We start from the raw sequence: 21,509 nt of genomic DNA on the forward strand, positions 1-21,509 counted from the left end.
TGTGACCTGAAAGAAAGAGGTTATCATCTGGAAAACCCTGATGGGGCAAGTTTCTTTGGCAAGACATTGACGTGGCTGATTAGAAGGGATCAGTTTGTGTCCAGTGAACAGCAAATCTCTCTCTGAAAACAGACAAGAACCTTCCTGAGCGGTAACCATTTACCTTTCAAGCACCAAAGCCTGGTGAACTTCATAAATGTTAAATTCTGTGCAAAGTAGAAGAATTGCCTGCAACCACTGAAATTGGAAGTATGAGAAGTGAGATTGGACTGTGAACCAAATAATTTTTCTAAACTTACACACACATTACATACACGTGTGCTTAGAATTAGAAGGGGGTTAAGTAAGTTAATAGTAATAAGATAAAGTTTGATCCTGTTTTCATGTTTAACATATTCACCATTTTCTCTTGGTGAATATCTGGATTTTGGGGTCCTCTTAGCTTGTAACAGTACCACTGGCTTTAAAGTCCAAGGGCCTCCCCGTCCCCCACTGGCAAGAGGACTTCCCAGAGACCCTCCACGCTATATGCTCCCTCCTGTGTACAGCCACCAACGAGACTTCTTCTGAAAGACTGTTTACATTCCCCAGGAGATCGGGGTCGGGAACCACCTTATCCACCTGGCTGACGTTCCCCGGACAGGTCCTAATCCGCAGGCATGCAAGGACCTATAAACCTGACCCTCTGGTTGAGAGGATCCAGCTGCTCCATGTAAACCCACAGTACGCCTACGTGGCATTCCCATATGGACACCGAGATGCAGCATCTATCCAGGACCTGGCACATGCAGGAGCATTTGGACCCTCCCCCCCCCCCCCCCAACAAGCCAACAGGTACTCCCCCCAGCTCTCCAGGGCCTCATTTCTCTACCCCTACCATCCCTGACACAACCTGACGGCTGACACACACACACACACACCCATCCCACTGGCTCAACCAAGTACCCCAGCAGGGCCAACTGAGATGGATCAGCTAGAATTGACAGAGAACACCACGGACTCCCGGACAGAGACGTGTTGGTCACAACACCAAAGGAGACCGCCAGACAGACTGCACCTATGAGGTCAGCTGACTGCAACACACACCCAACCCTCCTCCTGCGACTTCTTTCTAAAAAGAGGGGGTGAATGTGTGCTGAAACTACTATTATATTTATGAGTATATGTAAATGACATGACCTTTTCTGTTTGTCCCTGCTCTCATTGGCCAGCTCATGACTCCTCCCCTTTATCCCCCATAATGATTATCATGCCACAAGCCCGCCCCAGTTCAAGTCCAGGGCAGTGTGAGCGAGCAAGACAAGGGATGCTGTCCATCTCTTGCCAATAAAAGCCTTCAGTTCCGATTACTTCAGTCTTTGCATAATTGATCGCACATCACAGCAAAGATGAGAAAATTCAACATTTGTAAATCAAGGAATGAAGGAAAATGATAAAGCAAATGGGGCAAATTGCTTTTGGGTGGAAAGGAGAATACAGGCTGTTTAAATCGATTCTTTCATTTGTTTTCATCGTGGAAGAAAGAGTAAAGGATCACGCAGTGCAAGATATTTGAACAACTCAGGGGAGCTGTGTGGACTTGCAGAATGTCCTCCTGACTGAGCTATTGTACCCAGGAGTGCCAGGTTCAGGGAAAAGAACACAAACAACCAATGAACTCGACAGGAACTTGTTTTTTATCAGATAAAGATCAAAATAAAACAAATATAAATAGAGGGTGCGTAACTGTAATTGCCAGATTGGATATTTATCCAACAGATATAAAACTGTAAAATATGCAGCCAACTAAGTCACAAGATCACCATAATGTCAGATCTGCTCAGAGTCATGTTGAAAGTTAAAGAGAGTGAATAACAAAGTCAAACTGAGTAGGAGCTTTCTATATTTTTTCCCTGATCTACCCTGTTAACAGTTTGCAACCTGAGGGTGTTTGTGTAACGCATAGCACTGCAAGGTTAACGAACAGAATCAACCAGGTTTCCATGTGGGGTTATCAAACAATCCTCAGGAAGTTGATACTTGGTTATCATGGTGAAATACAATATTAGAGGATAATTTCATCACTGGGTCACATGTGGCCATGAATGTTTTCTCCACCATTGCTCAAATCACCTCTTTTTCCTTCCAAAACAGGGACATTTGTTTATTGCCTCATGTACCAAGTGAGAAAATTTGTTTTATGAGCAGTACAGCTAAACATTCGAGACATAGCACAGTAAGTAAAACACCGTACAAAGTGCAGTAACAGGAAGAGATCAGTTTGTACAAGAAAAGGCAACATAATTTTATTAATGGAAGCTTTATCCAGGAGTCTGATAACAGCGAGAAAGAAACTGTCCTTGAATCTCGTGGTGTGAGATCTCACACTTGTGTATCTTCTTTCTAACAGAAAAGAAGGTTAAGAGAGAGTTCCTGGGGTGTGATAAGTTTTTTAATATTTTGCCATTTTCCTCAGGATTTTCCAAGGCAGCAAGAAGTATAGGGGTCCCCCTATCTTTTCCTTCCATTCCACCAGGTTCCATTTAACAAAAAAAAATCATCCCATGCTTTAGCTGGCACCTTGACCATAATGCCACCACCACACATTATTTCCTACACCTCTTCACACCCTGTCCGCTTTCAGGATTCTGTTTATTTCTCACAATTCCTCTGCCTCCATCATATCTGCTCCCAGGACGAGATCTTCCATTCCAGTAGATCAGAATCAGAATTTATTATCATGAGCAAGTCATGAAATTCGGTGTTTTGTGCCAGCATCATGGTGCAAATGGTCATATTATAATGATCTTACAACATAACTATATAAAAAAATAGTGCATGAAAAGTAAGGCAGTGTCCTTGGTTCATTGATTATTGAAGCAGCTTTGGATCCACAGTTTTGGATTGGGTGATGTGTAATGAACCTGAAGTGAATGGGGAATTAAGGATAATGGAATGCTTAGGAAATACTGATCATAACATGATTGAGTTCAGTTTCAAATTTGAAAAGGAAAAGCCGATATTAGGTGTGTCAATATTTCAGTGGAAGAAAGGAAATTACAGTGTTATGAGAGGAACTAGCTCAAGTTCACTTATATCTACATCTATGTCCATTTCCCACCTTTGTTTAGATTTATAAAAATCTTTCTTCCTTACTCCCCTCAGGAATAATAAGTACATAACTGATATGAATTTCTTTGTATTTGGCTCGATGATGGAGGTGAGGCTAAACGGTCATCTGACGGATTGCTTCATAGACACTGCCTCAACTGAGAGCTTTCTAAACTCTGCAACTGCTCGGCGGTACAACTTAAAGGTTTACCCAACGAACGACTGTATTTATCTAGCATCACAGTCATATTCAGCAACTATTCAGGGATATTGTACAGAGTACTTAACTGTAAAAGGAGGAGAATTTTCTAAGTTTCAATTGTATGTACTGGAGGATTTGTGTGCTTCTGTGTGGCTGGGCCTGGACTTCCATGGAGTACTCTGGCCCACTTCCTCCGATCACAGAGTGGAACAGATGGTCCCAAAAGCCAGATACTGCACGTGGTCTCTCCACGCTGAATATGGACCCCACACCTTGTTTCAGAGCCTAACCCCCGACTGTAAGTCAATAGCCGCAAAGAGCAGGCGGTACAGTGCAGGGGACTAAGAATCTTTTAGAGCTGAAACACAGCAGCTGCACAGAGAAAAAAAATCATTGAACTTAGCACCAGCCCGTGGAGAGCCCAGGTGATAGTCATGAGAGGGGGAGAAAAGCCCAGGCTAGTGATTGACTTTAGCCAAACTATTAATTGCTTCACACTCCTCAACGCAAACCCCCTCTCCCGAATCTTGGATATGGCGAATGAAATTGCTCAGTACCAGGTCTATTCAACCAATGACCTGAAAGCTGCATATCACCAGCTACCAATCCGTTCCAAGGACCGTCCCTACATTGCATTCAAGGCAGATGGACGGCTTTATCAGTCTCTGAGGGTCCCTTTTGGTATTACGAGTGGTGTCTTGGTCTTCCAGAGGCAGATGGATGAAATGGTAGATAAGTACGAGTTAAGGGCTACCTTCCCCTATCTTGACAATGTCATCATTTGTGGACACATTCTGGAGGACCATAATGCCAATCTTCAGAAGTTTCTCCACCCAGCCAAATCCCTCAACCTCACATACAATGTCAGTAAGTGTGTGTTCTGGACTAAATGTCTAACTATCCTGGGTTATGCGGTGGAGAACGACATCATTGGCCCGAACCCAAGCATATGTGCCCCCTCTTAGACCTCCTGATCCCAAGGACCATGAAAGTTTTAAGGAGGTGCCTGGGCTTCTTCTCATACTATGCCCAGTGGGTACCTCATTAAACTGACAAGATCCACTCCCTCTTAAAATCCACCTCCTTCCCATTATCAGCTGAAGTCCAGGCGGCTTTTAACTACATCAGGAGCTATATCGCAAAAGCCACCATGCACGAGGTGGATGAAAACGCACCACTCCAGGGGAGAGCGATACCTTCGATGTAGCTCTGGTCGCAACCCTTAACCAGGCGGGCAGGCCGCTAGCTTTCTTTTCCTGCATCCTACAAAGCCATAAGCTCCAAAACCTTTCAGTAGAGAAAGAGGCTCAAGCCATTATGGAGACCATCAGGCACTGGAGGCATTACCTGGCTGGCAGGAAATTCACTCTGCTCAGTGACCAGCGATCTGTAGCGTTCATGTTCAATACTACAAATAGGGGTAAAATAAAGAACGACATGATCGCAACATGGAGGATCAAACTCTCCACCTATAACTATGAGATAGTGTATAGGCCAAGTCCAGATGGCCTATCCCGAGGAAGCAGTGATGCTGCACACCCCAGCCAATTGTGGTCACTTCACGACGAGTTCTGTCACCTGGACATCACCTGCATGGCCCACTTCGGCAAGGGCCTTCTCTATTGAAGACATCAGGGAGATGACCCGGTCATACCAGGTCTGTGCTGAGTGCAAATTGCACTTTTATCACCCAAACAAAGCACATCTGATAAAAGCTTCCCCACCCTTCGATTTCAAGGGCCCCTACCCTCCACCAATGGAAACATGTACTTTCTTAACGTTATTCATGAGTACTTGCATTTTCCGTTCACTTTACCCTGCCCAGACACCTCCACCATCACAGTCATCAGAGCTCTGCACTCCATTTTCATCATGTTCAGGTATCCCAGCTATATTAATAGAGACTGGGGCTCATTGTTTATGAGTTAAGAGCTACACCAGTACCTGCACGCAAGAGGCATCACCTCAAGCAGTGCGACTAGCTACAACCCCCGGGGGAATGGACAAGTTTAAAAAGAGAACATGATGGTATGGAAGGCCATGAAATTGGCTCTCCAATCTAAAGGCCTTCCACACTCATGCTGGCAAGAGGTTCTGCCCACCACGTTCCACTCCATAAAATCGCTTCTCTGCACCGTGACCATTGAGACTCCTCACGAACTAATGTTTGCATTCTTGAGGAAATCTACATCGGGGATCACTCTTCCAGCTTGGCTAATGGCACCAGGACCAGACCTGCTGAAAAAGCACATGAGTAGAAGCAAAATGGACTGTCTGGTTGAGAGAGTGCACCTACGGCACGCAAACCCCATGTATGCCTATGTGGCATACCTGGATGGCAGAGAGGACACTGTCTCGATTGAGAGACCTGATGCCCACAACAGGCCTGGAACCTCCAAATATCCCGCGCAAGGTTCCGGACGACATGGTTCCAACCACACAGTCATCAGATCCTGAACCTCTGAATCCCCCTTTGAGTCCCAGTATTCAAGACTCACAGGAGGCACAGGAAATTTGGGAAGAGAAAAGTCCACCAGTTCTTGACCAGAATAACCAGGCCCCTAGACAGAATCAACTTGTAAATAATGGTAAAAAGCTCATGTTGCTGAACATGGTCTGTTTTCACCCAGAGGTTCTCTTCTGAAGGAAGGGGTGAATGTAGTGAACTGAGTTTATAGTGGGACCAATGGGGGCGGGGCCAAGAGGAGGGGCCAGTCATCTAATCAACCCATGTGAATTCCAGTTCACTGCACTCACGAGAATTCAGAGAAATGAAAGAGGATTTTTATGTGAACAAATAAAATTATGAAAGGAATGAATAAGGTAAAAGGAAGAAAGTTGTTTGACAGGTAGATGTGACAAGGGAGCATAGCCTCAAGATTCAGGGGAGTAGATTTAGAAGAGGTTAGGGGGATCTGTTTGCCCCAGAGAGTAGTGAATCTGTGGAATTCTCTGTCCAAGAAGACACCTCATGAAATATATTTAAGACATAGGTAGATTTTTTGCCTAGTAGGGGAATTAATTTATGGGGATAGGGTTAAGCAGGGAGATGGAACTGAATCCACAGCCAGATCAGCAATGATCTCATTAAATAGTGGAGCAGGCTCAATAGGCCAGATGGCCTACATCAATTTCTTTTGACCAAGTTCATTATCTGATGATGCAAGTGTAGGTGATATAAGAATGCAAAGTTTAAGGGGATATAGATACATTAAATGAATGGTCAAGCGTATGGGATATGAAATATTATGAAAATATGCGATGTCATTCACTTTAGGAGAAAACAAAAAGAACAAAATATCATCTGAAATTACCTCTTTCTTTAGTAAACATGGGTGGTTCTGTACTGGCATTGATGATGCCTGCATCTATATCTCCTCTATTTTTCGTACTCCCACCCTCCCCCCACAGAGGTAGTAGAACAAGGACAGAGATATTTTGGTCCCCACTTTCCACTCCACCAGCCTCTGCATTCTGACACTTCTGCCAGCTTGAGTGCGATCTCACCACCAACCATATCTCCCCCTCCCCACTCTTACTGGCTTTCACAGGGATCTCCAAGACTCTCTAGTCCAGTCATCCCACTCCACCCAACCATCGTTAGCTTAGGCATTTCCCACTGTAATCGCTGAACGTGCCAACCTTGACCCTATATCTCCACCCTCACCTTCATCCTGGGCTACAAACAGACCTTTCAGATGAGCACCAGATAGTCCAACCTAATCTACTGCATTCAGTGTATTGTATGGCCTCCTGTAATGGAGAGACCAAATGCAGATCGGGTGACTGTTTTGACCAACACCTGCACTGGGTCTGTTGGTCTAAGCAGCTAACACATTTCAGTCCTCCTCAGCATTGCTACACAGACATATCTGTTCTCAGGTTCATCCATTGTCAGCCTGAGGTCAAATGTAAACTTGAGGAATAACACATCATATTCCTCCTTGACAGCCAATGGCATTAACGTTATTTCTTTGAATTTTACGTAACAGCCACCTCTGTCTAGTTCCACTGCTTCCATCTTTATATCTATTTCTGTACTGACTTTTCCCTACAGTCCCACAGCAGTCTCTCACTCTTTCTACTTGCCTCTATCTCTTCCACCTTATCACCTCAGGCCCTCCTCGTGCATGGAAGAGGGGGTCAGGAAGCTCCAGTGTGATTTGGATAAATTAAGGGACTGGCCAGATACATGGCAAATGCACTACAATATGGATAAATGTGAGGTTATCCACTTTGGTAATACAAACCAGAGGGCAGATTACTATTTGAATGGCAATAGGTTAAGAGATGGGGAAGTGCAGAGAAACCTGGGGCTACTTGTACACCAGTCTCTGAAGGCGAGCATGCAGGTACAGCAGGCGGTTAAAAAGGCAAATGGTATGTTGGCCTTCATATCAAGAGGGTTTGAGTATAGAAACAAGGATACCTTACCTCAGCTGTACAGGGCCTTGGTGAGACCATACCTGGAGTATTGTGTGCAGTTTTGGTCACCTTATCTAAGGAAGGATGTTCTTGCAATGGAGGGAGTGCAAAGGCGATTCACCAGGCTGATACCTGGAATGGCAGGAATGACTTATGAGGAAAGATTGCGCAAATTGGGATTGTACTCGCTTGAGTTTGGAAGATTGAGAGGGGATCTCATAGAGACATATAAAATTCTGGCAGGACTGAACAGAATGGATGCAGATGGGATGTTTCCAATGATGGGAAAATCCAGAACCCGGGGCCATGGTTTGAAGATAATAGGCAAACCATTTAGGACCGAGATGAGGAGGACTTTCTTTACCCAGAGGGTGGTGAATCTGTGGAATTCATTGCCACAGAGGGCAGTAGAGGCAGGTTCATTAAATCTATTTAAGAGGGAATTAGATCTATTTCTTCAGTATAAGGGTATTAAAGGTTACGGAGAGAAGGCGGGGACGAGATACTGAACTTTAAGATCAGCCATGATCTCGTTGAATGGCGGAGCAGGCTCAAAGGGTCGAATGACCTACTCCTGCTCCTATCTTCTATATTTCTATGTTTCTCTCCCCAAGTTTTTTTTCTTTTCCCCGTGTTATAATTTGTTCTCAAAAAAGGGTTCTGACTCAAAATGTTGACTGATAATATCTACCAATGGATTTTGTGTTCTCCGAGCAGTTCATGTTTTCAGCAGTTTCTGTGTTTTTCTTCAGACAAGCAACGTGTTTCTCATCGGTGAGTTACCAAAGAGTGTTGGTGTTGGAGAGAGCTGTGTCCTTGTATACAGTAACTGAAAAATAATATGGAGGTACATCAAGTATCAGAAAAAACAAATAGTAGATTAGCTTTTGTCACAAGATTTTAATGCCACTGGAAAACATCTTTCCCCAGTTATAAAGAGCACTGGTGAGATGGCAGCAAGGACAGTGTTTACAACTGGTCTCTTTACCCACAGAAGGATATATTTGTGACAGAGGGACTGCTGTGACAGATTGATTCCTGGATGCAGGTTTTGTCACTTGAGGACATATTAGGTCAACAGGATATGTAATTACGAGAAATGATGATCAATGTATTCATGGCTATCTTCAATACCTCAATCCAGCAGGGCATAGTACCCACCTATTTCAAACAGCCGTTAATCATACCAGTGCCCAAGAAGAGTGCAGTAACCTGCCTTAATGACTATTGACCAATACTGATGAAGTCTTTTGAAAGGCTGGTGTTGAAGCATATCAGCTCCTCTCTGAGCAGTGAAATGGACACGTTCCAGTTCGCCATTCGTAGCAACAAGTCTACATCAGATGCCATCTAACTGGCTCTACACAAAGGCCTGGAACACCTGGACAGTAAAGATGCATTCATCAGGATGCTTTTTATCGACTACAGATCGGCATTTAACACAATCATCAAACCCCAAGACCCGGGACTTAACACCCCACTATGTAACTGGATCATGGATTTTCTCACATACAGTGAGGATTGGTAAGAACATCTCCTCCACAATTTCCATTAGTACTGGAGCACCATAGGGCTGTGTTCTTAGCCCCCTGCTTTACTCAGTTTACACTTACAACTGTGTGGTTCAGTATGACAATAGCACCATCTACAAATTTGTTGATGATACCACAGTAGTGGGTTGTATAAAGGAAAGGGATGAGTGAGCATACAGGAGGGAGATTGAAAACTTGGATGAATGGTTCACCAATAACTATGCATTCAACATCACCAAAACTAAGGAGCTGATTATTGACTTCAGGAAAGGAAAGCCAGATGAATACAATACAGTGATCATTGGGGGATCAGAGGTGGAGAGGGCGAGCAAATTTAAGTTCTCGGAGGATCTTTCCTAGACCCAACACATTAATGGCATCGTGAAGAAAGCACGTCAGCGCTTCTACTTCCTCAGGAGTTTGCAAAGGTTTGGTATGACATTCGAAACCCTGGCAAATTTCTAGATGTGTGGTGGAAAATATGCTGACTGGGTGCATCACCGTCTGATTTGGGGACACTAAATGTTGAGCGTAAATCTCTGCAAAAGATGGTAGTCATAGCCCTGGACGTTATAGGCAAAACCCTCCCCACTATCAGGGAACGTTGCCGTCGGAGAGCAGAAGCGATCATCAAGGATCCACACCATCCAGCACCCGCTCTGTTCTCGCTGCTGCCATCAGGAAACTGGTGTAGGTGCCAAAAAGCTCACGCCACCAGGTTCAGGAACAGCTGCTACCCCTCCAATATCGGACTCCTCGACAACAAACTCAGTGAGGGACTCATTTAAAGGCTCTTTCTTGTGCACTTTATTAATTTTTAAATTCTCTGTATTACCCAGTCAGTTTATTTACATTTGTTATCTGTTTACAGTTTTTTGTGTGTTTACATGTAATAGGCTGTGTACAGTTTTTTGATCTCATTACAACAGAAAAAAATTGTATGCTTGTTGATAGTTTGGATGGATTGATGCTGATCCCTTACCATGTGTAATAAAAGGTCTTGTTTTTGACACCAGATGAGAATAGAAAGTGAAGCGATGATGAGTCACGATGTGAAAAGTCAACAAGTCCTTTTCCCTTGCAGACCTGTATGGCGCGATCAATGACCACACACAGACACGAAGCAAGCAGTCAAAGGCTTTATTGATCAGAAGACCCAGACATGCCTCTACATGCTGCTGGCTCACACCCAAGGCAGGTATTATTGAGGAGATTAGGGCTATCAGCCTTTATTAGGGGATCTTATGGGGAGGGGCTACAGGTACAGAAGGCAGGCCAGCCTGCCCAGCCCAGTGAGGACATGTCCGCAGTACTGTGTTCCACCACAACCCATTTAGTACTTCTGGTAGTTTTCTTTTGTTCCAAATCGGCACAGTCCTATTGCCACGAGACCCATGTTTGTATCTAACTGGTGGGATGAAAAGGTTGTTATCAACTGTAAGTTTTCTTTGTGAAAAGAGTCACACTTTGTTTTGCAAGCACAAAGCCTTTTTTTTTAGGGTCAATTGTAATAAATATATTGGTCGGTACAAGAGGTTCATTGAGATAGAAACTGGAAGTAGTTCTCTGGAGCTGGAGAGGACACTTTGGAAGAAACAGTAGCTAGATTATGGTTTGCCCGGGAAAACTGGGGACAGTGAACAGGAAAGAGATTTTTTTTCCCTGTGGATGTTCTGTGCCCTGATGAAAACAAAACCTCCAACAAAATGCTAGATATGTGTGGAAACAGATGTATTCAGTCAGTTACCACATAATCTCAATAAGTTCAAGATTATTGGAAATATACATGAAATCCACCAATACTCTTGCGTCGCACAAAATTTGCTGCAAGTTATTTTCAAAAATGTGAATGGTAACAATTTTGGGAAGGAAATGGATAGGTCTATTTTACATAATTCATGTAATAATCCAGTGGATTGTTTGAGTTGCATTCTTTTGAAGTGGAACTATTTTTAAAAAATGAGCTAACTTCCATTTGTGAGGCCTTTTTAAGAGACTCTCAATCAATAGGCAAACTAACTACTCGACTCAGCAAGTATCAGACTGGCAGATGACCCTGGATCTCCTGGGTTTAAGTTCCTCTGTTGGTATAACAGTGTCCAAAATCATGGTTCTAACAAAAGGTCCTCAACCTGAAACATTAACCCGGTGTCTCTTTCTTCAAATGCTGTCTGTCCATCATTTCCTCTTTTCATTTCTGAAATTTTATATGTTGCTCACAATGCTGTTCCTTGGATGAGATCTTAAGCAAAGGTCATCCCAACCCTCAGGTGGAGGTAAAGGACCCCATGGAATTAGAATTGCTGAAAGGTTACAGAAGAGGCCATCAGAAGAGCTCTAATTCCAATTCCCCAGCCATTCTTCAGCAGTATTACAAAATGTATCTGCCTCCATCACTTCTGCAGGGAGTGCATTCCAGATTCAAACCTCACACTTCATTAAAATGTTTTTACTTACTGCTCCACCAAAGGCAACAGACTCCTGTTATGTACTCTATCATTAGATATACTTCTATCAGAGTCCCTCTTCTCCAAAGAAGGCAGTTCCAGACTCTCAGATCTATCGTGATCTGATTGTGTCTTCTAGTCCTTCATTCCAGAAATTGTGCTTATCAACTTTCACTGCCACAATTCCAATCTGTCTCAACCTTAATCAAAGAAGAAGTGGATATTTTCCCTGGTATCCTGACCAAACTTGTTGGTTGTCAGGTCTGAGTTCTTATGAGGAGGCTTATCCATAGACATTGTCCATCCTCATGTGTCTCTAGTGCCGGTGTTCCGCAACCCTGACCTCCCCCTCTCTTGTAAGATGCATCTCCAAGTCGTGTCTGTTCTTAAATCTCATGAGCTAATAGGATGAAGTTTGTATCTCGCCCCTCAGTTAAATATTAGCCATGGTTAGAGTGGGGACTCCTTTCACTTAGGTTGGATTGCTAATTTTCTTTAAATAGATAAATAGAGGGTGAACTTTGTTTTTTGTTTATTTCACTTTGTGTTTAGGTTTTTAATTAATCAACAGTAACTTACTGTATTTTTAACTAAATATTTTAATTTCATTTAGATGGCTGTTTTAAAATGCCAGTGGCTATCTGAAAACATATCTGCAGTGAACTGTCAGAGACTTTCAGTGCGGCAAAGGGGTTGGGCCTTGGGTTCTGCCATCTGAAGCTTGGTCACCATGCACCACCAGCTTGCTCTTGTAGACGGGCTCCACAACAGTCAGAGTATGAGCAGAGGTGTGATGTGTGGGTGTGCAAGTAGCCTTCTGTACCACAGGTAATCTGATTATTGTTATATTGCTGTCAATGTGTGTTCGCTCTCTGAAAACATTGGAACAGTGGCTGCACGTCAAGAGTACCTCACTGGTTGAAAAGCATTTTTAAAACCAAAGGTGCAACATGAAAAGCAAGAGCTGTAGATGCTGGATACCAGACGTTAAAAACAATCATAATGGACCTGCTCAGCAGGTCACCTGCATCTGTGGTGAACCATAACCATATAACCATTTACAGCACGGAAACAGGCCATGTCGGCCCTTCAAGTCCGTACCGGTTCACTTGAACAACTCCACTAACTCCTCCGCAAACTCCTGAGGAAGTAGAGGCTTTCTTCATGATGCCATTGGTGTGTTGGTTCCAGGAAAGATCTTCTGAGATAGTGACTCCCAAGAATCTACATTTGCTCATCCTCTATTGATGACAATAAAATAATCAAGTCAATAAGGAAAAGTTCTGATAGGTTCACAACCTTGAGGAAAATTTCATAGAATATGCTGGGTTTCTTAAAAAGCATAATACTGAACCTACAAGGAAACATGCCACCTTGGATTTGGACCTGCGCAATGAGACAGGAAAATTAGCAATCTTGTAATTAGGGATCCTTTAGGAAAAATGATCACAGTATGCCTCTTGAATCATTTCCTTCCTCTTGTCTATGTTAAGACTCAGGTTGTTACTCTTGCACCATTTCACGAGATTTTCCATCTCTTCTCTGTAGGGCAACTCGTCGTTGTTGCTGATGAGGCCAACTCCTGTTGTGTCATCTGCAAACATGATGACACCGTAGAAGTTGTATCTGGTGATGCAGTCATGGGTCGTAGCATGAACAGGAGTGGGGTGAGCACACAGCCCTGAAGTGCACTAGTGCTCAGCGTGACATTCTGCTACTGGTCCGGAAAATAATGTTTATAGATCATTAATTCTATATGCTCTCCTTAAATTACAATCTGACCTGCTGAGCTTTTTCCATCAATTTCTATTTTTATGTATATATGACAAACCCTAACATTTTACTTTTAAATTCAATTACTTGTTTAATAATTCACTGGGCACGTCATCAGATGGGTCAAAATTAAAAAGGATTTTTGTGCTCATGAGTCATTTGGGAGACCAGATCCCAAAAGTGTGCTGGTAGGCCAATTAGTAACTAGTGCTGGAAAGTTAGCCGTTATTTGAGAGAGAATAAACAGGAATACAGGGAAGCAAGGATGTGGTTACAATGTTGAGAGCTAGTACAGATCCAGTGGACTAAATGTCCTCTCCTTGCACTTTAAGAGCACATTAGGGTGGACACTTCCTCCAGATTGATACTGGAAACTGCAGTAGGCACGTGACAATCATCTTGACATTTGTTTTGCCAATTCGAGATCCACATTCCTTCCGAGAAGATGGAGGGTCCACCTCTCTCTCCCTCACAAGGCCCTATGAATCCGTCAATGAAGGACGACAGAGAATACCTCTCAAGTTTGTCTGTCCTGGGATACTCATCTCCATTCAGCAAGCTCTGATCCTGTTGCTGATAAGAACAGCAGATCATATTCCCCCTGGATAGCCTAAAACTCAATGGCATGAGGACTGAATTTTCCTATTTTGAGTAACCCTCTTTCCTTTTTACCCTTTATTTACTCCCATTTTCCGAGGCCATTCTAATATGCTTCTTTTCTCTATTGCCTCACTCTCAGTAACCTTTTTCCCTATCTGACCACCTCCCCCCCCCCACCACTGCACTCCTCTCACCTTCCTGTGCCCAGAATCTGATTACCTTGGCCTGTCCCCAGCACTTCCTTCTCCTAGTTATGTTTGCAATCTCCCCTTCCCACTTCAGTCTCGATAAAGTGTCCCAAGCTAAATGTTGTCTGTTGATTTCTCACCGTGAATGTTGCCTGATCTGATGAGACCTTCCAGCTTCTTTTTGTTTGCACATGTTTCCAGCATCTACAGTGGTTTTTGTCCATTCAAATGAATGTGCCCACAGTAGGACTAATCCCAGTCCCAACTTGGGAGTTCCATCCTGCCAATCTAAGAGCATGGGGGTGGGGGGGGGGGGGAAATTTCACAGATCTTTTCAATATGTTCTTTTGGAAGTGTAATGTCGTCGATGTTTGACAGGAAACCCTGCCTGTGTCCAATCAAGATACAGAAGGAACATCCAGAAAAAAAAACACTGAACTCTGGCTTCAATGGACCAGATGGAAGGTAGAGATGTGAGATATATTAAACAACCTCCTCAACAACCAGTCAATCATCGACCCCACCCAGACTCTGGGGGATTCCACCCAGGACTTGTCATTAAGCGCAGGGTGGAGCTGAGGTAGGGAAGGGATCCAGTTTCCAAACCATTGAGGTGTTAACTATTCTGAGTGAGGATCCAGCTTCTGTTTATTTGCAATAAAAAAAATAGAAAATACTTTTTGCACTCAAAACATCAGGCAGAATTTACACAAGAACATAAAAAATAGGAACAGGGTATGGCCATCTGGCCTGACATGCCTGCCTTATCATTCAATGATATCACAGCCACTTGGCCATGGACTCAATTCCATTTAACTGCATGTTCTCCATAACTTTTAATTCGCTTATTCTTCAAAAAATATTTAGCTCTGTGTTAAATAGATCCAAGGAGACTGCTTCTATCACTTCTTTGGGCAGAGAATGCCAGATTCACTGCTCTCTTGCAATTTCTCCTTATTTCTGTCTTAAATCTACTTCCCTGAATCTTGAGTCTAGTTCTATCCCTTAGATCACCTGCCAGTCTAAACAACCTTCCTGCTTCTGTTCTTTCATCATCACTTCATCCAGTGATCGGGTCATTTAAACTTCACGGGAGTTGCAGACGCTCAGTACATTAAAGCACCACAGGAGATTTAAAGGGTCATGCAAAGAAGACCCGATCACGTGGATGCAGAGTGGGGCTACAGGTTAAGGTGAAACACCAGTCCCTGAGGCTTCTCCTCCCTACCATCCTCCCGGCTGATGTACAATCTTTGGAAAACAAACTTGATGAACTCCAAGCCAGACTTCAACATCAGAGAGACATCAGGGTGTGCTGCATGATGTGCTTTATAGAAACATGGCTAAATGTGGACATACCAGACATGGCGCTGCAGCCCAAAGGCTACACCCCCGCCCCCTTCACACAGACCGAACACCGCCATTAGGAAAAACCTAGGGAGGTGGTGTTTGTGTCATCATCAGTTCATCGTGGTGCACAGTCGGGATGGTTTTGTCCCAGTCCTTCTCCCCCCTTTGGTACATCTGATGATCAGATGCCATCCATTCTAGCTACCATCATCCTGGTCGCAGTGTACATTCCGCTGCAGGCTAATGTCAGGCTGGCACTGGAGGGACTTTGAGTCAGCACATCCTGATGCCTTCCTGATCATTATAGGGGACTTCTATCAGGCCAACCTGAAGAAGTCTCTGACAAACTACCACCAACACGTCTCTCGACCACTGCTAGACCATCATGAAGTTTCCCTACCAAACCATACCATGATTGTACTTCAGCAAGTCTGATCACCAGTCTTTGGCCACTGGAATTGCAGTGGACATGACAAAATAAGCACACAAGAGCTTTCTAGAGTTAATTAAACAAATTTACCCTACTTCACCTGCACAATCTTTTAAAAGCTCGAATCATGCATTCGACATGCACTGATGTCAACCTGCACTGACATCACATGGCCGGTTTGATGCCTCCTGAGAGTTGTAGTGCTGCCATAGCACTGCTGCACTGCCTCCCCCTCCCACTCCAGAACCGGCAGAAAGACTTCTCTGTCATTTAGGTTGTCGACCTCTGCGATGGACTGTTGGCTGCTGCAGTGGAGAAGATGTTCACATGAGCTGGTTTAAGCCTGTCAATAGAGAAAGACTGTGGCTTCCCTCCAATGTCCAAAATACAGGTCGACCTAGTTTGTTTGAGTATCCTATAAGGTTTTTCTTAGGGTGTCTGTAAAGGTTGATCAAGTGTTCTCCTTTGGACGAAGACATATTCGCAGTTTTTGAGGAATTCAACCACAAAAGAAGAATGTTCTCCATGTGACGATGGTGGTATAGGGGTCAATTTTCCTACAGTCTCCCTTAGCCTGCTCAACAGTTCCTTCGGATCATCACTGGAGTTGGAATGTTAGGGGACAAACTCCCCTGCAACCACCAACAGTGTGCTGTACATGAGCTCTGAAGATGAAGCTTGGAGGACCTCCTTTGGAGTTGTTCTAATGCCCAGTAATACCAAGGGCAGCTCATCAGCCCAGTTTGGGCCACCTAACTGAGCTATCAAGGCTGACTTGAGATGTCAATGAAATCTTTCCACCATTTGATTGGCCTGGGGATGATAAGCATTTGTTGTACCGAGCAAGCGAGACAAGGCCATCCACAGTGAGGAAGTAAATTGTGGTCCTCTATCCGAAGTAACATGTGCTGAAAACTAAAACAAGACACCCAGGTACTGAGGAACGCCCAAGCTCAAGTGTCTGTAGTAGCATCTACCATAGGCACGGCCTCAGGTCACCGTGTAAACCAGCTTCATGATATGAGATGCTCCTGGAAGAAACCGATGGTAAAAATTTTCCATTCGCAAGAATTTCTGCAGGCTTTTAACCATAGCAGGTCTTGAGTACTTGGTAACGGTTTCAAATTTGGATTACACCTTCCGGTGTACTACGATGTTCCAGATGTTCTTTCTTAGTCCCACTGGCCACTAAAATGTAATTGAGGTAAATGAAGACGTTGGTCATACCACGTCCTAAAGCATCCATCACTGGTTGAAATGATTGAGCAGCATTCTTTAATCCGAATGGCATCGTAAAAATTCAAACAACCCAAATGGGATAATTATTGTTGTTTTTGGAATGTCATCTGGCTCCACTGGTTCTTGGTGATAGCCACACACCAAGTCTATTCTGGAGAAGATATTCACTCCATGCAAATTAGCTGAGAAATCCTGAATATGAGGTATTGAATAACGATCCGGGATGGTGGCGTCATTAAGCTGCCTGTAATCTCCACAAGGTCACCAACCTCAGTGTGTTTCGGGACCATATGTAATGGAGATGCCCAGGGTCTGTCAGAACCATGAATTATGCCTAGTTCCTCCATCATGGCAAACTCTTAGCTAAATGGAGTTTCTCTGGAGGCAAGCAACATTCTTTAGCATGTGTAGGAGGGCCCTTAGTACAAATGCAATGAGTAACTCCGAGCTTTGCAGTGGAGGCAGAAAATTGTATAGTAGTAATCTTAGGGAAATCTTCCAACAGCTTGGTGTGTGGCTATCACCAAGAACCAGTGGAGCCAGATGACATTCCAAAAACAACAATAATTATCCCATTTGGGTTGTTTGAATTTTTACGATGCCATTCGGATTAAAGAATGCTGCTCAATCATTTCAACCAGTGATGGATGCTTTAGGACGTGGTATGACCAACGTCTTCATTTACCTCAATTACATTTTACCTCAATTACATCCACTCATTTACCTAATGTTTGAAGGTGCAGAGCAGGGGTATAGGCATCTGACAGTGGAATACTTTGAAAAGTAGTTCCATCTATTCGCCGACGGCCTTTTAAGACGACGAGGAATGAATGAATCTGAACAAAATCTGCACCGAGCAAAGGTCGGGATACTGCTGCTATAATGAACGGCCAGTGTAGAGATGATTCTCGAACTTGACATTCATCTTTCTGGTGCTGAAGGTCAGAATGTTGTAATTGTTAACTGCTCGTAGTTGCAGGTCTGGGGTAGGATGGCGTGTGTCAAAACCGGTGGGTGGAAATACATTAACTTATGAAATTTTCACTGGGACAACTGGTCTCATACGTACTGATAACAAGAGCCTAATATCATCTGGGATTCGCTCCAAAAAGAGCTGCTCGAATAACATATTGGGCCTTTTGCCAGCTGCCAGGAACAGCATTTCATCCATTAGTTCTCAAGGGGCGTGGTCTCCTAACCCATGGAGATGTAGTAATTTATCTGCCCTTTCCCTATGGGACATAACATATACACGTAATAAAAGTGCTTTTAAAGCATCATACTTCCTAGTATGTGGTGGATCCACTTAGCGACGTCTTGGTCCAGGGCACTGACGAGATGGTAATAACGAGTGGTTTCCAATTCAACTTTGCGAAGGTAAAATTGTGCTTCAGTTGTTGGAACCACAGTTCAGGTTCAGCCGTCCAGAAAGGTGGCAGCTTCACAGCAACAGCTGCAGAGTCCATGTGTGTCCGAAATTACCTTTTTGGACTCGTCGGGGTCACCAATTGTGGCCACTGGAACCGCAGTGGATATGGTGAAATAACCACACAAGGCGTTTCTGGAGTGAATCAAATGGATTTACTGTTCATCACCCGCACAACCTTTTAAAAGCCCGAATCACACGCTCAACACGTGCTGACATCATCAGGCACTGACGTTACATGGCTGATCTGATGACTCCTGGGAGTTGTCGTGCTGCCATAGCACCGCTAAAAGTCTCTGCTTGTATTTCTGGCATACAAGCAGAGACTGAGGACCACAGCACCAGTAGTGAAAGTCTGGTTGAGGGAGGCGGAGGAGCGTCTGCTGGATTGCCTTGAATTGGTGGACTGGGACATTTTCAAGAACTCATCCATAGACTTGAATGAATATGCAACAGGTGTCACCAGCTTCAAGACCTGATGAGTGGACGAGTGCGTGTCCACGCCCTCAAAGCAGTAGTTCCCAAAACAGAAGCGCTGGATGATTCAGAGAATTCAGAACCTGCTGAGGGTGAGAACAGGGGTGTTTAAGGCTGGGGATTGGGATCTTTACAAGAAAACCAGATACAACCTACGGAAGGCCATCTCTAAGACAAAGAGGCAATTCCAGAAGAAGCTAGAGACAGAGACAGATACATGCCAACTATTGCAGGGAGTGCAGGACACTACAGCCCTCAAAGCGATGGCGAACACCATAGATGGTTGTGATGCTTCATTACCCAATGAGCTGATCACCTTCTATGCCCGCTTTGAGAAGAATCATACAGTGCCTAATTGAATCCCTGCATTGGCTGAGGATCATGTAATATCTGTCTCTGAGGATGATGTTGGAACATCATTCAAGAGGGTGAACCCTCTCAAGGCTTTAAGCCCTGACGGCATACCTGGCAGGGTATTGAAAATCTGTGCCAACCAAAGAGCTGGAGTTTTTATGGGCATTTTCAATCTCTCATTGTTGCAGTCAGAGGTTCCCATCTGCTTCAAAAGGGCATCAATCATCCCAGTGGCCAAGTGAGCTGCCTCAATGACTATTGCCCAGGAGCACTAACTTCTACTGTGATGAAATGGTTTGGGAGGCTGGTCATGGCCAGATTTACCACGTACCTATGCAAAGATCTGGACCCACTGTAATTTGCTGATTGTCACAATCGGTTCACAGCAGATGCAATATCGTTGGCTCTCCACCTGGCTCTAGAACACCTCGAAATCAGCAACTCAAATATAAGGTGGCTCTTTGTTGATTACAACTCAGCCTTCAATACCATTATTCCCTCAGTGCTGGTCAAAAAGTTATAAACACTGGGCCTCTGTACCCCACTCTGCATCTGGATCCTTAACTTGCTCATCGGAAGAGCACAGTCAGGATGGATTGGAAAGAACATCTCCTGCTCACCGATCATCAACACAGGCATGTTCCAAGGAGCCTACTGCCCTACTCATTATACACCCATGATTGTGTGGCCAGGCACAATTCCATTGCTATCTCCATGTTTGGTGATGATACCACAGTAGTCAGTAGAATCACAAATGGCAATGAGGAAGCATACAGGAGGGAGATTGATCAGCTCTTTGAGTGGTGTCAAATGAACAACCTTGCACTCAACATTAACAAAACCAAGGAGATGATTGTAGACTTCAGGAGGGAGTCAGGGGAAACACAACCCAGTCCTCATCGAGAGCTCAGTAGTGGAGAGGGTCAAGAACTTCAAATTTCTGGGTATCAACATCTTTGAAGATCTGCCCTGGTGACTCCAGGTTGATGCAATCATGAAGAAGTCTCACCTCACTTTGTGAGGTCTTTGAGGAGATCCGGTATATCACCAAAGACTCTCGATAACCTCTACAGGTGTACTGTGAAGAGCATTCCGGCTTGTGGCATCGTCTGGTATGTAGGCACCAAATCTCAGGACAAGAAAAATCTCCAGAGGGTTGTTAACTCAGCCTGCGACATCACAGGTACCAGACTTCACTCCATCGAGGGCATCCATGAAGGTGGTGTCTTACAAAAGCCGCCTCTATCCTCAAAGACCCCCAAACACCCAGACTATGGCCCTCTTTATTCGGGAAGGAGGGACAGGAGCCTAAGGACGAGCACTCAGCGGCACAGGGGAAAGCTTCATCCCCACTGCCATCAGATTCCTGGATAATCAATGAACCAAAGACACTGCCTGACTTTTCATGAACTTTTTTTTAATATATTATTGTTGCAAGATGATTCCTCATCGGAATGTTGACACAATAATGCTGCCACAAAACACTGAATTTCACGACTGTAAATCCTGATTCTGCCTATGTCCCTATAAATCCAGGCTATTCAATCTCTCCCCATAAAATAACCTCTTCATTTTCAGTATCAATCTGGGCACTCTTTCCTGCACCACCTCCCAAAGACTGTGAATCTTTTCTCAGGGAAGGGAACCCTTTCCATTGGCAGCAGAACCTCTTGAATTCAATCCCTCCGGCAAATGAAGAGCAGCATCCCCTTTGCCTTCTTGATGGGCTGCACTTTTTTTGAGATTTATACTCACTCACTGCGATCTATTTCAGGGGGTTCGACCCGAATGCAACCTTAATCCATTTTTTGCACAGACGCTGAGTGCATTTTCTGCGTCTCGGTCACAAATGTTCCCACCTGCAGCTTTTCTTTTTAAAGAGCCCCTTTTTAAACGAGCTGTGGAGCGACAGCCCCTTGCGCTAGGCACGGCCGAAGCGGAGCTCGCCCTCTGCGCGGTATCCCAGTGGCTGTCAC

General features: G+C 44.2%; 1 long non-coding RNA gene across 1 annotated transcript; it reads right to left on the bottom strand.

Moving 5' to 3' along the window:
- Positions 1–2,259: 2,259 nt before the first annotated feature.
- Positions 2,260–21,476, bottom strand: LOC138739891 (uncharacterized). The gene is made up of 2 exons (XR_011342525.1): positions 21,289–21,476; positions 2,260–2,382 (listed from the first exon to the last, which is right to left on the bottom strand). It is a non-coding gene; the product is annotated as an uncharacterized lncRNA (long non-coding RNA).
- Positions 21,477–21,509: the final 33 nt, after the last annotated feature.

Source organism: Narcine bancroftii, chromosome 7, assembly GCF_036971445.1.
Source record: "Narcine bancroftii isolate sNarBan1 chromosome 7, sNarBan1.hap1, whole genome shotgun sequence".
NCBI lineage: Eukaryota > Metazoa > Chordata > Chondrichthyes > Torpediniformes > Narcinidae > Narcine > Narcine bancroftii.